Here is a 17,728-nt window from a genome sequence, read left to right on the forward strand (position 1 = left end):
AACATAGTTATGAACATTTAACATTCACTGAGCAAGGAAAATGCATACATACATCTCACAATAAAAAAATACGTGAATTACGAATCAACAAGGTTTCCAAAATTTAGCACATGGAGATCAGTTCTGTTCCTTCGTAGGGTTTCTCGGCTAAATATCTGCACACTCATTGCACACATCAATAGTCCTATAAAATCACATGTTCATAAATGTATACGTATTTAGAATTCACATAAATTAAAACATACATCAATAAGGGTTTCTTCATCCTACTTAATTCTTAACCATTTAAAATATCTTAAATCAAAGCCTCGATCCTACCTATACTGATTTCATCAACATACATACACATGAAACATTATATGACAATCATCAAATATATCTAAAAATAACATCACACAACATGAAATAATAAAATATGTTCTAAGCATCAGATAATTTCTCGACATCTCGAGTCGTGAATAAAAAAATAAGGGTAATGTATCACTATGCTACGATGGGTTGGGGCGAGGCCTCACATCCTCCCCCACTAGGCATGAACTTCCTCCTGGAGTTCATCAAAAAGGTATGGGTACTGAGATCGCATCTGCGCTGCATCCTCCCATGAAGCTATGACCTTATCGTAACAATCCCATTGGACCCTAACCTGGTCCAGCTCTCGCCCTCGAAGTGCTAGGGTCCGTCGGGCAATAATGCGAATAGACTCCAGTGCTAGCTGTCTATCTGAATCCACTTGTAAAGCATCTCAATCTATAATATGAGACTCATCATAAATGTATCCTCTAAGTACTGAAATATGAAATACATCGTGGATGCGTGACAGTCTAGGTGGCAAAGCTAAACGGTATGCAATAGGTCCTATCCTCTCAAGGATCTCGAACGGCCCAACAAACTGGGGTGCCAACTTAGAGCCCTTTCTGAATCGAATCGGACTCTTGTGTGGTCGTACCCTCAAGAACACTCTATCACCAACCTGATACTCTCGATCTATCCTCTTCACATCTGCATACTTCTTTTGCCTATCCTGTGCCTCTTTTAGGCGCTGTCGAATCAGGGTCACCTGCTGCTCCATCTCCTTTACTAATTGGGGACCAATAGATACTCGATCCTCGATTCAAACTCAAGGGTGTCCTACACGGTCTCCCATACAAAGCCTCATAGGGTGGCATACCTATGGAAGAATGATGCCCATTGTTGTAGGAAAACTCGACAAGATGTAGGTATTCCTCCCGTTTGACCTGATGATCCATCACGTACATACGTAGCATGTCCTCCAAAACTTGATTCACTCGCTCGGTCTGGCCATCGGTCTGAGGATGGTACACTATACTAAAATTGAGCCTAGTGCCCAAAGCCGACTGCAACTCTCTCCAAAATGAAGAAGTGAACAAAGAGTCTCTGTCAGATATGATCTTACGGGGAACACCATGAAGTCTAACAATGTCCCGCAAGAACACCTGAGCTATGTCTCATGCTGTAAATGTAGTACACATGGGTGAGAAATGGGCAACCTTTGTCAATGTGTCGACTATCACCAAAATGGCATCATGGTGACGAGATGACATAGGAAGACCAACAATAAAATCCATAGATATAGTGTCCCATTTCCACACTGCAATCTCATGTGGCTGGAGAAGCCCGCCAGGATGACGGTGCTCTGCCTTCACCCTCTGGCACTCGAGGCATCTCACAACTATGCTAGCAATCTACACTCTCATGCCTAGCCAATGATACAACTGCCTCAAATCTGCATGTAACTTCTTAACACCGGGGTGCGTTGCATAAGGTGCTTTGTAAGCCTCAAGTACAATGAGCTCGCGCAAACCCCCAATGGTGGGTACATGCATATGTCCCCTATGCTGCAAAAGTCCATCGGACTCCAAATAATACTCTACAAACTTCCCTTCCAAGGGTCTTTGAGAATGTACTAACTAACTTACTTCTGCATAAAGTTCATCAGCTGGTAAGTGCTGCAAAATCCGCTCTCTCAAGTCAGTGCAAGTGGTCACAGATGAAAGCTCATGGCGCCGTCTACTCAAGGCATCTGCAACCACATTCTCCTTTCCCTTGATGTAATGAACATAAAAATCATACTCACACAGGAACTCCATCCACCTTCTTTGCCTAGCATTAAGGTTTCGCTGAGAAAATATGTACTGCAAGCTCTGGTGATCAAAATGAAGCTCGAATCTATGACCCAGAAGGAAATGTCACCATCTCACCAAGGCATGAACCACTACCGCTAGTTCTAGGTCATGAGTAGGATAATTGAGTTCATGAGTCTTCAACTTCCTAGACTCAAAGGAAATAGGTCATCCTTCCTACATAAGGACTGCTCCTAAACCATCTAAAGATGCATCGGTGCACACCACAAAATCTGCAATAAGATCTGGTACTGCAAGAATTGGTGCACTCGTGAGGGCTCTCTTGAGCTCTTCAAAGGCTCTACCACACTTCTCTGTCCACTCGTACTTCTTCCCCTTTCTCTGAAGAGAAGTGATGGGGTGTGCCAATCTAGAGAATCCTGAAATGAAGTGTCAGTAATAACCTGCTAGCCCCATAAAGCTCCTCACTTCGGTAACATTGGTGGGTGTTGGCCAATCCATGATAGCCCTAATCTTTGATGGGTCTACTGAGACACCATCACCCGATATGACATGAACCAAATAGTGTATCTCGGGTCTGAAGAATGCACACTTCGACAAGCTACCAAACAACTGATTCTCTCTCAGCTTTGCAATACCTGTCTTAGGTACTCTTCATGCTCTCTCTCATCATGAGAATAAATCAAAATGTCATCAAGAAACACAACCACAAACTTATCCAAAAAGGTATGAAATACTGCATTCATGAGGCTCATGAATATAGCTGGAGCATTCGTAAGGCTGAAAGGTACCACGGTGAACTCGTAGTGGCCATACCTAGTACGAAAAGCTGTCTCGGGGATATCACTATCCACAATCCTCAACTGATGGTAACCTGACTTTAGGTCAATCTGTGAAAATACTCGGGAACCCTACAACTGGTCAAAGAGATCATCGATTCTGGGAAGAGGGTATCGGTTCTTGATGGTCACTTTGTTCAATTGTCGATAATCAATACACAACCTTAGTGATCTATCCTTCTTCTTGATGAAGATCATCGGTGCACCCCAAGGTGACACACTAGGTCGAATATGCCCCTTCTCCAAGAGTTCCTCCAACTGAGCCTTTAGCTCACTAAGCTCATGAGTATTCATCCTGTATGGTGCTCTCGAAACTGGCTTGGCTCCTGGCACTAGGTCTATATGAAAATCCACTGCTCGAGGTGGAGGCATACCAGGAAGCTCCGAAGGAAACACATCTGCAAACTCCTGAAGGATTGGAAAATCATCAAGGGATGGCTCCCTTTTTGAATCTTCCTCTCAGTCACTAATAGTGATAGCAAACAACTGACAACCCTTTCACATGCACCGTCTAAGCTGCATAGCAGAAATCATAAGAAGGGACACTGGCCTCTTCACTCCGAAGATCTCCCTAGAGATATCATCATCATCCACACATTCCACCCTCTTCTATCGACAATCCATCTTGGCGCTATGGGCATAAAGCCAATCCATGCCAAGAAAAACATCATAAGAACCAAGAGGGGTAATGTGTAGGTCAGTCTTAGTGGACATGTCTCCCATCTGCATCTGACAACTCCGCACCAAGGAACTAACTGACACTTTGGCTCCTGAGGCTAACTCTACCTCCCAACTAACATCCTGTCTAACTGCTACTAGCCCACAACGCTCCACCACAAATGGAGATATAAAAGAGTCAGTAGCCCCAGAATCAAATAAAACTGCAACCTTATAGCCCTGTAAAATACCTATAGCCTCGATAACTGTGGCCTGATGCTCAGCTTGGTGGTTGTCAACCGCTGCAAAAACTCTATGGGATCTACCCATGTCAACAACTGTCGGCTCTGAAAAAACCCTGCTCTGACCACTGGATGCCTACCCCTGCAGACACTCCCTAGCTATATGACCCATGCCACCAGAAGTGTAGCATGGTCTGCGAGAATAAGATCGTGCACCTTGTGACCCAGACTGCTGTGGGCCTCCTGATCTGCTAGATCTGCTGAATCCTCCCCTAGAAGACTGCTGAGTCTTCATCGACTGAGACTGTGGGACCTGTACTTTCTGCTCCTTCCTAGGACCCTGTGACTGCCACTACTTGGGCTTAGAGCCCTAATAACCATGAGAAGGTTTCTGTTGCTGCTGCTAAGGTTTTGGATGCTGAGACTGCTGGCCCCTAGAGGACCCTGCTGTATAGTTCTGATTCCCTTTCCAAGGGGGTTTCTATTGGAAGGAGTTTCGATTCTGAGGCCGATCCCATGACTCCTGCCTACCTCAAGTATCCTCAGCAACTAGTGCTATCTCCACTTCCTATCTGAAGGTGGTAGGGAAGGCCATCCTAACTGGGCCCTGAAGAGAGAAATTCAAACCCATGATAAAGCGATGCACTCGTAGTTTCTCGTCCTTCATGTATTCCACATAGGGAAGGAGCTCGGGAAACCTACTCTTGTACTGAGCCACTGTAAGGCCTCTCTGGTAAAGAGAATGGAAATCCTCTATCTATTTCTGCTAGAAATGCTCTGACAAGTACCTCTCTCAAAATCTTTCTAAGAAAGATTCCCATGTGAGGGTGTCCATCCTCACTCCACCAATAATCTCCTCCTGATGCCACCAGTTGGAGGCATCCCCTCTCAATTGATGAACTGCTAGGCGTGCTTTTAGATTACTCCCATAAGGGCATAACCCAAAGCACCACTGTAAGCTCTGCAACCATGCCTCTGCTACTGAACCCTCAGTGGTACCGGTGAACAATGGTGGTCCGAGTCAAATCAATTCCCTGATGTCAGCCCCTACATGTCTAGGAGGTCTATCAAAAGGGGGTCCTCTCTTGTGTATGGACTCTTCCTCATGATCACCCTAACCCTATAACTATCTCGATGGGGGACTCCTAGTCCTCTCTCTAACTCTGGGCCCGCCTCCTCCGGGTCCCTCTGCTTCCACTACTAGAATCTGCTGAACTGGCTGAACTACAGGTACCACTCTCTACTGAACTACACTGATCAAAGTCTGAAGTGCATCTATAATGTCCTAGTTTGGGTTCGGTGGTGGTGGAGGTGGAGGTGGTGGTGGTCCATCCTCCTGTCCCACTCTACCACCCCTAGTCCTACGACCTCTGCCTCGTCGGTTACGAGTAACAGGCGACATCTACACAAATAAAAGTTTGAGTTAAATTTAGGAAGCACCATGGTTTAAGGTTCCTAGTGTTGAAACCTAGGATCTGATACCAAAATGTCATGCCCAAACTATGAGGGCAAGAACACAACGATTTTTTTTTTGATTTAAAATTCAACATGCTCTAAGTTTGATATGATTGAGATAGAAGCTTTAGTACAGGTTCTTTACATTACAATCCTAAGGTTTTAGACATGAGGATGATAACATCATTAAAATTTTAAAACTTTCGTTATAAGATTAATCTTGATAAAATTATGATATTATATTAACTTATAATGATATGCAATAAACTTACATAGATAACAATGTGCATGAATTTGGATCTCAAATTACTTGCAATATCAAATGAATCAAACCTACATTAAAACTTATTTTAATAGCCAATTAATCGATAAATTTAATCTACTTAATGGTTAAAACAATTAGAGTACATTTGAATCAAAACTAACTAAATTAGTATTTACAAAATTAAGCATAACTGAATAACTAAAAATTATTAACGATTACAACAAACGTCCTTAATCAAAACATAAAATAACCTTAAACTTTATTAAATCAACTAACTATACTTTAATCAATTTAAAGTTTCTTTTTAAACTAACTATATATATATATATATATAAAAATATTAATAAAGAAACTAAAATCAACTAATAAAACCACTTAACAATTATAAAACTAAACTAACTCAACATGACACTAATCTAATTTCTAAAACAATTTAAATCTAATTAAACACTAAAAAACTAACATCAATTTAATCTACCCTATCCTAAACTCCTACATCCCCCCCTACAACCCTACACCTCCTACTGCCTAGGCCTAGTTCCCCCCCCCCCTGCGCACACGCTGCCTGAGGTCTGCACCTGGCAGGTCAGGCCTTCCTTTCTCCCACGTGGGCGGCAGCTGCACAGTCCAGAAAGGACGCGTGAGGTTTCATCCAATGTAGGGACAGGGACAGGACCCAAGCCCACGCATGAATGAGCCTCCCCAAGTTGCTTTGAGCGCTCAACACAAGAAGGAGGAAGGATGGGATGTGCGCTGGCAGGAGGAAAGTTTTCAAAAAAAAATGCATAAGCCTAAAAAAGCTCAAACCAAATGATGCGCAAAACAAGGAAAAAGGGATTTGGGGATGGGAGGTGGAGACAGGTGATGTCACCCTCCCATCTAGTCTTCTTTGAAAAGCCATAATTTTGTTACAAACTATTTTTTTTTAGAGACCTTCCAAATCTGACGCCCAAGGAAGGTGGTTAGAGAATTTAAGAGATAAAGTTTTATAGGTGATAATAAGATATTTATTATTGAACTGTAATAGACATTCTCATATTTTGGTTCCCTCATACATTTTCTAGAGAGATAAATGAACACCTACAGCAAGTTATTCTTTGTCCTTATTCATTTTATGTTATTCACTTGATTTTCTTCTTTTGTTATCTAGGATACTCAAGATAAGTTAGTGCAAGGATAATTTGGAGATATTTATAAATTAAGTATAGTCTTTAAAATGGTGATTCCCTTGATATTCAAACATTAAACTTAATACAATGGATATACCTTCCATGAAAAGGCTTGATATGAAACTATCTGAATTGTTCCTATCTATGCATTATGAAGTTTAAAAACCACTTTCTGAAAGATTGACATTATATTCTCATGCAAATTTAAATTTGAATGTACATTCACAACTACTATACACTAGAACCAAAATGATAATAATAATCAACAAGGATAATCATTCTATGAATACTATCTCTGCTATGATATCAAATTTAGTTTGGAAAATACTTTTGTTTATCACTCAAACATCAAGTATTCTAATTTCTTGAGAGATGTTTCTATCCAAGACAATGAGACAACCAAATTTTGGCAATGGAATTCTCTTCCTTGATGTTCTTATACTACACAAAGGTGGTGGTCACAATAATGCATGGTAAATTTGATCTCCTAAATAACTTGAATTGCAATAAATCAACCATAGCCATTGTTTTCTTTCCTCAATCATAATTTTCATTTTGAACATAAAAAGAACTAGAAAATTTTTCTTACTAAACTATCATCATTTCATCCTAATTTTTGATGTGCATCCATCCAAAATAATGTGTTAAAAAATTTAATCACATGCCCAACAATTATGCTCAAAACACCAATTTTATTGGCAAACCTGATTCAAGGCTCAGCCAGGAAAGAATCAGGAAGAAAACCCAGCTTCGTTGCCATATACAATGAGGTTTAAAAATTTATGATAGGATCTCAATCCCAAATTTCAACGATTTTATCAAATTTTCTTCATGATCAAATCAAGGAGTTTGTAATATTTTCCGAATCTCATTTCAAGAACCATGGCGGAAACCAATAACTGATTGGGTGTCAACCAAGCAAAACCAAAAGAACATCAAGCATGCATAATCATACATGGTTTACACAATTGGATTCAAAATTAATCAAGACTAGGGAAAGGTGGATTCTTCCAACTGGAGAAGTCAAGCACAACACCAATTCAGATGCCCAATCGGGGCCAATAACCAAGAACTTCCGTTCTTCCATTTAAACTTGCCATACCCATACTAGGTTTGTGCTGACGGGTAGGGGCCCATAACACCCTACCCTTTATCCCTCTTCTCATCCTGAGAAGAGACTCTACATAGGTTGTAGTCCAACTAAATAGACCTCTCCCAAAATTGGTCACTTCTGCCCTCTCTTAGGGTGAGTAATACCAAAACACCCATGCAAGGAAAACTCAAAATTTCAAACATAAACAAGAAAGGGAAAACAAACAAAATGACATGATTTAAAAATCTTCCCAACATACCCACAACCATACAATAGTGAAGCAACAACAAAGTAACAAGAACATGAAACAAAACAAAAAAAACTGAATAAGGGAGATGGGAGTTTCCTACCTTCACAAGAGGTAATGGCAATGAACTAGTTTGAGTAGAGTATCCCTCCTTCCTTCAAGCTTCAAGAAAATCTCCTCTAAATGTAGAGATTGGGTAAAAAAAACACTAGTCCAAGGAAGGCCTCCAAATAAGCCTCCAACTCAACCACCCAAAAGGAACAATAACTATTTCCACCCACTAGCCACCCTAGAAACTCCCAACTAAACCTACACTATGGTTAAACCCCAAGTGGAGATTAGGTGAGGTAACTCAAGATACCCATGATCAATTTTCGCACAAAGGCAAAAAGGGACTTTTTGAGTGCCCTCAAAAGTCAAAGCTAGGGGCTTAGGGGTTGGAAAAGACCCCTAACCCATACCCATACCCTATGGTTAGAAAAAAAACAAGTTTTAAAGCCTTAAGAAGAGGTTTAGAGTCAAATAAAATCTAGGAATAAAATAGGTCCAACTTACTATTCTAATGTAAACCAACTTGGTCCAAAGGTTAAACAATTAACCCTAAACAACCACTGAAGCACATAACCATTTTACGAGTGTCAAGCGACACAGAGAGAACATAGTTACGAACATTTAACATTCACTGAGCAAGGAAAATGCATACATACATCTCACAATAAAAAAATACGTGAATTACGAATCAACAAGGTTTCCAAAATTTAGCACATGGAGATCAGTTCTGTTCCTCCGTAGGGTTTCTCGGCTAAATATCTGCACACTCATTGCACACATCAGTAGTCCTATAAAATCACATGTTCATAAATGTATACGTATTTAGAATTCACATAAATTAAAACATACATAAATAAGGGTTTCTTCATCCTACTTAATTATTAACCATTTAAAATATCTTAAATCAAAGCCTCGATCCTACCTTTACTAATTTCATCAACATACATACACATGAAACATTATATGAAAATCATCAAATATGTTTGAAAATAACATCACACAACATGAAATAATAAAATATTTTCTAAGCATCAGATAATGTCTCGACATCTCGAGTCATGAATAACAAAATAAGGTTAATGTATCACTATGCTACGATGGGTCGGGGCGAGGCCTCACAAAACCCCTAAACAGAATGTCATTGTAGAGAGAAGGAACAAGTAAGTTACATAAGCTACAAGAGACATGTTAGCAGAGAATGATGTATCCAAAACATTTTGGAAAGAAATTGTAAATACAACAGTCTCCACTATGAATAGAGTACAAGTAAGAAAGGACACTAATAAGACTCCTTATGAATTGTGGTTTGGTCACTCACCTATAGTTAAGAATTTTAAAATTTTTGGGAGAAAGTGTTATATCAAAAGAGATGATTATATTGGTAAGTTTGATGCTAGAAGTGATAAAGGTATGTTTCTTGGTTATTCATTGAAAAGAAAGGCTTATAACTAAGACTATTATGGAAAGTGAAAATGTGAGAATTGATGAAAAATTCAGGATACATGAGAGAATAGTTGATTAGAATTCAGATGATGATGTTATTACTAAACCAAGGAATGATGAAGTATTTCTTGAGACTAACAATGATTTGCAGAGAAAAGGAGAGCCAAGGAAGGAGCTAAGCTCAAAAACTTCAATAGAGCCAAGAGTTGAGATAACAACTTCTACTTCAAGAAAGAATATGATAAATAATCACCCATCCGTGAAGATCAATGGAAGCAAAGACAAAGGTGTGATGATAAGAAGAAGAGTCAATGAAGAACTATGTTTGATATCTCAAGTTGAACTAAAGAATGTAGATGAAGCATGTAAAGATGATTATTGGAAACAAGCTATGAAAGAGGAATTGGATCAGATAGTAAAGAATGAAACATGAGAATTGGTTCCTAGACCAATAGACAAGAATTTAATAGGAACCAAATGGGTATTTAGGAACAAGATGAATGGACAAGAAGAAGTTGTAAGGAACAAAGCTAGATTGGTATGTAATGGTTACTCACAGCAAGAAGGAATAGACTATGATGAAACGTATGCTCCAATGACTAGAATAGAAGTAGTAAGATTATTATTACCTTATACATCACATAAAAATTTCAAAGTATATTAGATGGATGTCAAGTCAACATTTTTGAATGGAGAACTTGAAGAAGAAGTGTACATTGAGCAGCTTGAAGGATGTCCTTTGATAGATGACAAGGACATAGTATGCAGACTAAGGAAAGCATTGTATGGGTTGAAGCAAGAACCAAGAACTTGGTATGCAAGGTTGGACAAGCATTTGACAAAGCTTGGATATAGAAAAGGTATGGAAAATAGTAATCTATATTGGAAAGAAATTAATGATGGTTTGATGATTTTGGTAATATTTTTTGATGATATCATATTTGGAGGAAATAATGAAGAAAGTGAAAAGATTATGATAGGAGAGATGGAATATTTCCTAGGATTGCACATTGTATAGAATAAAGAAGGAATCTTTATTTCTCAGACTAAGTACTTGAATGATTTACTAAAAATGTTTGGTTTGAAAGCATGTAAATCCATTAGAACACCTATGGTAACTGGACACAAGTTATCTATAAAGGATGAGACACCTACTATTGAGTAGGAAAAGTACAGATCTATGATCAGAGGATTGCAATATCTGACTCACACAAGGCCAGATATAGCAAATGCAGTTGGAATTGTTGAAAGATTCTAGGCTGATCCCAGAGAAGCACATTATGTAGTAGTAAAAATGATATTTAGATATCTAAAAGGAACTTCATAATTTGGATTGTGGTATGATAGATCTAATGATTTCACTCTAAGTGCTTATATTGATGCAGATTGGGTAGGCAGTATGGATGGAAGAATGAGCACCAGTGGTGGAGCCTTCTTTCTTGGAGGAAGATTGGTTTCTTGGTTAAGCAAGAAGGACAATTGTACATCTCAAAGTATAATAGAAGTAGAATACATTACAGTAGCAAACAATTGCAATCAAGTTATTTGGATGAAGCATATGCTAAAGGATATAAAGATAGAAATTAGTGAACCTATTGTTATACATTGTGAAAACACAAGCATAGTAAATATGTCTAAGAATCCGATGTTTCATTCTAAGACCAAGCACATTTCAATCAAGTATCACATGTTGAGCAAGAAAGTTGTAGATAAGTAAATCATATTGGAGTATGTGAGCATGAAAGAGTAGATTGCAGATATATTCGCTAAGCCTCTTCCCAAAGACATTTTTGAGTATTTTTGAGGTATGCTTGAGGTTATGCCCCTTCCTACTTTAGAGTAGAAGATGCAAGAATGCATTAGTCCAGTGTAATAGAGAACCATTGTTGTCTGGAATGAATGCTGATGCTTCCTGTATGGGGGAGTATTTTTGATGGATAGAGTCATCTAGGACTATTGTTGGATATTATTGTGATCAGTTTCTTTTGACACTCATGCTAGTAAGAATCAATTGTTGCAGAATTTGATGTAGAGATGTTGGTTATTGAAACCTTTGACATTGATGTCAATGGGGGAGAAGCATTGCATAAAAAAAATCATGGAACATCATGGGGAGAAGTATGTAGAAAACACATTGGGGTCGAAGCACAAACCCATGTCACCCTTTGGGATATCAATTGGGGTTTTGGCTAAAACGCTTTTGGCCAAAGGTGTTTCAGCTGAAACATCTTCAACTATACAAATTTGGCACTTTCCCACACTGACATGGCAGAGGGGTTTTTAGCCAAAACCTGGTGGATTTATAAATATCACAAAAAATCACTGTTAGCAGTCATTTTAATGGTTATTTTATTGTTGTGGTTATCAAGTGGTTAGGGTGTTTTAGCCGTAATAGGTAGGCACATTATATATATATTTTGTTTTTAGTTATTAAATGTTAGTATTGATTAAATTAATTTTTAAAAGTGTTTTAGTAATTAAATTAATTATATTTAATGTATTTTTTTAGTAGTTGATTATTTAGACTGGTTAATTTTCTTTATATAGCTAGATGTTGATATGTCAAAGAAAAAAAACTATAGAGTATTTTTTAATTAAATATGTACATTTAATCATAAATTTAGATTTTACATGATCTCAAACATAGAAAATTTGAGTTGAGACTTAGATAACTAAAGTAATTACATTTGATAAAACATTAACATAGCATAAACCTATATGGATAACTAACATGTAACTTGAAACATTAGGTAGAACTAAACTATAGTAAGTTCTAGTTGTTCAAACTTGAAAACTTAAAATTTAACCAACTTCAAATTTAGAGAACTTGGAAACTATAATAACATGTACATGAAACTTTGAAAACTTGTTAAGATCTCAAGACAACTAAAAATTAGTTACATTTTAGAAAACATTAACATAGTAAACCTATATGTACTAAATAACATACATGCATATTTTTTGTTTACATACATGAGCTAGATGTGCATATTTGAGCTAGATGTTCACATACATGAGCTAGATGTACTAAATAACATGTGCATATTTTTAGTTTCATTGAACTTTGTACATATTTATATACATACATGTTTTAAATTAAATTTAACTTTCAATTTTATATGTACTTATGTATGTACATCTTGACTTTGCATTTATAGATTGAGATCTTTGCATATATCATTATGGCATCTGGTACTGGTGGAGCACCTACATCCTTAGGGGAGGCTAGTGTTTAGGGAGGGGTTCATAGTGCTGAGTTAGGCACAACATGTAGACTGACATCATCCTCTGAGAAGAGAGAACATTTATTTGCAGATACTATTGCTAGGTTACCCTATGCTCTCGACTATCTTGATTCTACACTATTGGCTTCTACCACTCTCCCCAATAAGGAGAAGATTATTTCTATTAGAGATGAGTTGTGCTAGATGATTTAGATGATCTCTACATACAACCCATTTGATGATATTAGTATTGAGACATTTTACTCTTCCCTTTCTCACAGTGTCATTGGCACTGTGAAGTATACATAGATTGATGGTGAGGTCTCCACTGCTATGGTAAAGACTATGTCTCCCTTTTATATAGATAAGCCTAGGGTTAGAGGTTATTTAGCAATGAAGTGTAAAAATCAACTCATTGCTCCATTTTTATATCCTCAGTGGTTAGTCGCGTATCACAGATGGCCACAAAAGGATGAGTTTTCTCTTTATTTCTACAAACAACTTTTTTCAAAATTTTATTTACATCATGATTTTGATTTTATAGATTTTCCAAGTCATGCTAGATAGGGCCTTGACTGATTGTCAGAGAGATTTAGACTTGTGAACACCTCTGCACCCATTAATAAATGGGCAATGGTGGGTCCAAACCTTTTGGTCATGCCGAGAGGTCCATAGATGACTACTATGAGTTTGATTGTTCCTAATGATACAATTAGGAGTCAGATATTTTCTAGCATTGCCACAATTGCCACACACTTATAGGAGATATCTTCAAATAGATGTGGCAGATATATGTTACGATCTCATGGTCCCATTTCGACAGGTGTATCCTCTAGCACAGGAGTTGATGATTTGTATGAGATAGTAGATATACCATCACCACTAGAGGTTTTGTCTATATTAGATGTGGATGCATTGCATCATATGGCATCATATTTAACATTTGATCTTCTTGGTTCATATCAGGCATTGTTGACAGTCATGGGGATTTTTCTTCATCACATTGGTGAACACATCAACCATATTTTGTTATGCATAGTAGGATCATAGCCCTCATAGAGATAGGAGGATATCCTTGTCCATTCTACAAAACTTTCTCCTATAGAAGGCCATACAACACTTGTCCCCACAACACCTATCCCCACACCTACTCAGAATCCTGTAGCACCTACTCCTGCATAGCCTAGCCTTAGAGCACCTACATTCCATGATTCATATATTACTCTATCACAACATGATTCAGATATTAGTCAGATTGGTAGAGCATTACATGATGCTATAGTAAATATTGTAAATTCATATATGTTTATATTTATTTGTTACTATAATTTACACATGTATACAATTTTTTTAGTGTACTCAAGATCTTTTATATGTATGTACTTAGGTCTATACATACATATTCTTGAGTGATTCAATTTAACTTGTGTGCATGTACATGTGTGTTCTATAGGGTTTTAGTGATAGTTTGTTGCATTTTGGAGATCTTCAGATCCTGATAGATCCTACATGACATGAGTCACAGGTATGTTATGTATTTTTTATTATATATTTGATAGATATATATTGTACATATGATATAATACATGCACTTATACATGTATAATTTTATAATTTTACAAATTTCTTTCATTTGACATAGGGTTCAAATCTAGATCATAGAGCCTTTTGGGGTCAAGGATCAGGAGGGGGATGTGGTTGATCTTAGTTTAAACATCTATTTCATTGATGTTGGGATATTTTATATATATTCATGTCATTTTAGATACTTTGATAAGGAGATGTATGTTATTTTAGATACTTTTATATGGATATGTATGTTATTTCAGATATATGTCTTATTTCAGATACTTTTATATGGATGTACATGTTATTTCAGATACATTTGATACATGTGGTATTTTAGAGACATTTGATGTGGTATTTTGGAGACATTTTATATCATATTTTGGATACATTTTACATGGTTACATATAGTATTTCATAGATGTGTTAGTTTACATAGATGTACATATTATGTTAATGTCTTATGTTCATGTTGAATGTATGTATGTTTTCAATATTCATATTTTTATTTCATAGATCATGTATTATTTTGTACACGTGTTACAATATTTAATCAATAAATTTAATATATATTTAAGAACATAAAGAGTACTAGTTAATGTCTTATGTACATGTTAAATTGATCTTTTAATGTCTTAATCTTTTATGTTTATGTATGTGTTATTCATGTTTCTGTATATATTATTCATCTTAATGCCTTAATCTAAGTGTAATTAACTATATTTAATGACATGTCTTAAGGGGAGATCCTAAATCATACATAAGAATATAGATTAAAATGTATTTTTTATTTCATAGATGTATGTGTTGGCTCCTGATTTAACAGAGTTTGAATAACCAAGTATGCAAGGCAAGAATGCATCTATGGGTAGCTATCTTCAATCATGGACACAATTCACCAAGAACCTAGGCCAACTATAAGGATACACTCCTCTTCACTTTAGGCTCTGCAAAACCTAGGTGGGTATACCTCTTAAGATTTGATTATGTGACCAGTGTAATGAGCATAATTAGGATCTAGAATAATAGATGAAACCCCTAAATCTTCTATACTTAACCTAGGAATCACAAGCATGAAATAGCTAATAACATAACTCATGAAACTGGTAAGCTAAGTGTAGGTTGAACTTTGAATAATATTCAACATAAAAGGGAAAATTGATTTAATATGTTGATATTAGAAAGACCCATGTATGAGCAAAAAAACCTAATGATCCTATCTCTAATTAGTGCCTTATCTATTGGGCAATTACATGAATTAGAATTGTACATCTCAATGAAATCTTTGACATAACTTCCTACATCAAGATTCATGATCTATCTTTCACCTTGTGAACAGACATTTGCTTTAGATTTGAATCTCATACTCACACAATCCCATCATGAAATATGCAAACCCTATGATAAACATCAATCAATTATATGGTTCTTTGTTCCATTAGCAAGATATTTCAACTACATGTATTTCTAAACAAAGTACAACCTAGTTTATGCTCTTTGTTCACAAACTAGAAAATATTACAAATCCATGAGCATGAGACAAGATTCAAACAGAAATTTAACACCCTTTTTATGCTTTATTTGTTTTCCTTGAAACCAAATACATGAAAGATGTACAAATAATAGCTCACAAATCACCTAAAAAGTAAGGACTATTTGCATAAAACTTCAAATTGCTGTTCATACAAGAAGAAATGTTGGGTGTGTGGCTTTCACAGCCTGAGCAGAGCTCCTAGAACTGGAAATTGAAAACCAACCAACCACTTTTTAGAGAAGAAGAAAGAATATGTATTAAGAGGGCAATTCTTGGATTGAATTTGCAGTTGACATGTGTTCCTTTAGAATTCTCCCTCAAGAAGCTGCAAAGAATCTCTCTACCTTCTCTCCTCAACTGCTAGAATCAAATCTTCATCATTTGGTTTCCAAAAGCAAGAAATATATGAGATATTTGATTCAACATCATAACTGATTTTGATTGCAAAATGAACTCATGGTAAAAGTGAAAAATCAGTTGATTATGACCTTCAGAATGCAATATAATCTTTTCCAACTTATTTTTACCACATTCAAGCTTCAATAAGTCTTCAAATCTACGTCATGATGAATTATGATGATCAATGAAGAATTTTGCCTATTCTGTTGAGAATGCCCCAGAATTTACAAATTGGCTTATAGTGCAAACTAATGAACACCTATACAAAAACTAACTTCATATTCAAAAAATTCAGATCTTTCCGATTTTGATGGTACATTGGAGAACCTATTTTGGATTAAAAATACCCCTATTATGCCCCTCTAAAGTTCAGGCCTCTGTTCATAGGTTTGCACATTAAAGATACCAAAATTTGAAAAAATTAAATAAAATTCCATAGTATAAACTATAGAACATTCTATTTTTAAAACAAAGTTCAAAACTCTTTGTTTGAATGAACACATAGGATATATTTTATATTTAAAATATCCTCTTCCTCCTTAGACATTTGAACAGTGCCACATGTCACATTTTGACTGGTTTTGACTATTCAACCAATGCCACATGTCACATTCTAGCTGGCTCTATTTTTTGGTGAGACCCACACATCTTTTCTAACTCTCATCAAATTTTTGGATTTTCTGGCAAGTCGCTATGTCACTTGCCAGAAAATCTTCATTTTTTTGGTGGCAACATGGCAACCATCAAATTTTAGCAAAATTTTTTGGTGAACTCATCCTTTCCTACCACATGTCATTGCCACCTATGCAGCCATTCATCGCCACCTCAGCACCACCTAGCTCCACATGTCACTACCAACTCGATGGTTGCTATATTGCTTTGTTAACCACCATGCATCTTCCCTTTAGTGACATAGCGACGATCATCAGATTTTCCACATGGCACCATCTCGTGAGTCAAGATCCACATCAACATCTCTTTGGTAGTGCGTTCATTCAAAATTTTAGCTTTGACAGCGTCCATCTGGCTGATCGAGACCCACCTATGCATGCCACAACCTTGCCTTTCAAAAGACCCTTTCTTAATACATTTTACCTTATGGGTGGAAATGTATTCAAAGTACAAAATATATGCCCACTCATCAATGTGGGATAAACACTTTAGACTACTCATGACTTCCTTTAAAACATGGGGCCCCTTTTTAATGAAAAATACGGATCTCCATTCATCGTCTCTACCTGCTTAGTGTGGGGCTTCCTTTTCTTATTTGCTGGCTCCTTTCTTTGCCATGATCATGGGCTTGCTTGATTTCTTGCATGAGTTCTGGACTTTAAAACTCCTCCTCCTTGACCAACAAAATTTGACTTTCCTTTTAATGCATGGGTCATCTTCCTTTTCTCAGATGCCTCTTCTACTAGCGGCATGTCCTTTGGCTTTCAGCT

This window comes from Cupressus sempervirens, chromosome 10 (assembly GCF_028749045.1).
Source record: "Cupressus sempervirens isolate cs-2001-9-10 chromosome 10, ASM2874904v1, whole genome shotgun sequence".
NCBI lineage: Eukaryota > Viridiplantae > Streptophyta > Pinopsida > Cupressales > Cupressaceae > Cupressus > Cupressus sempervirens.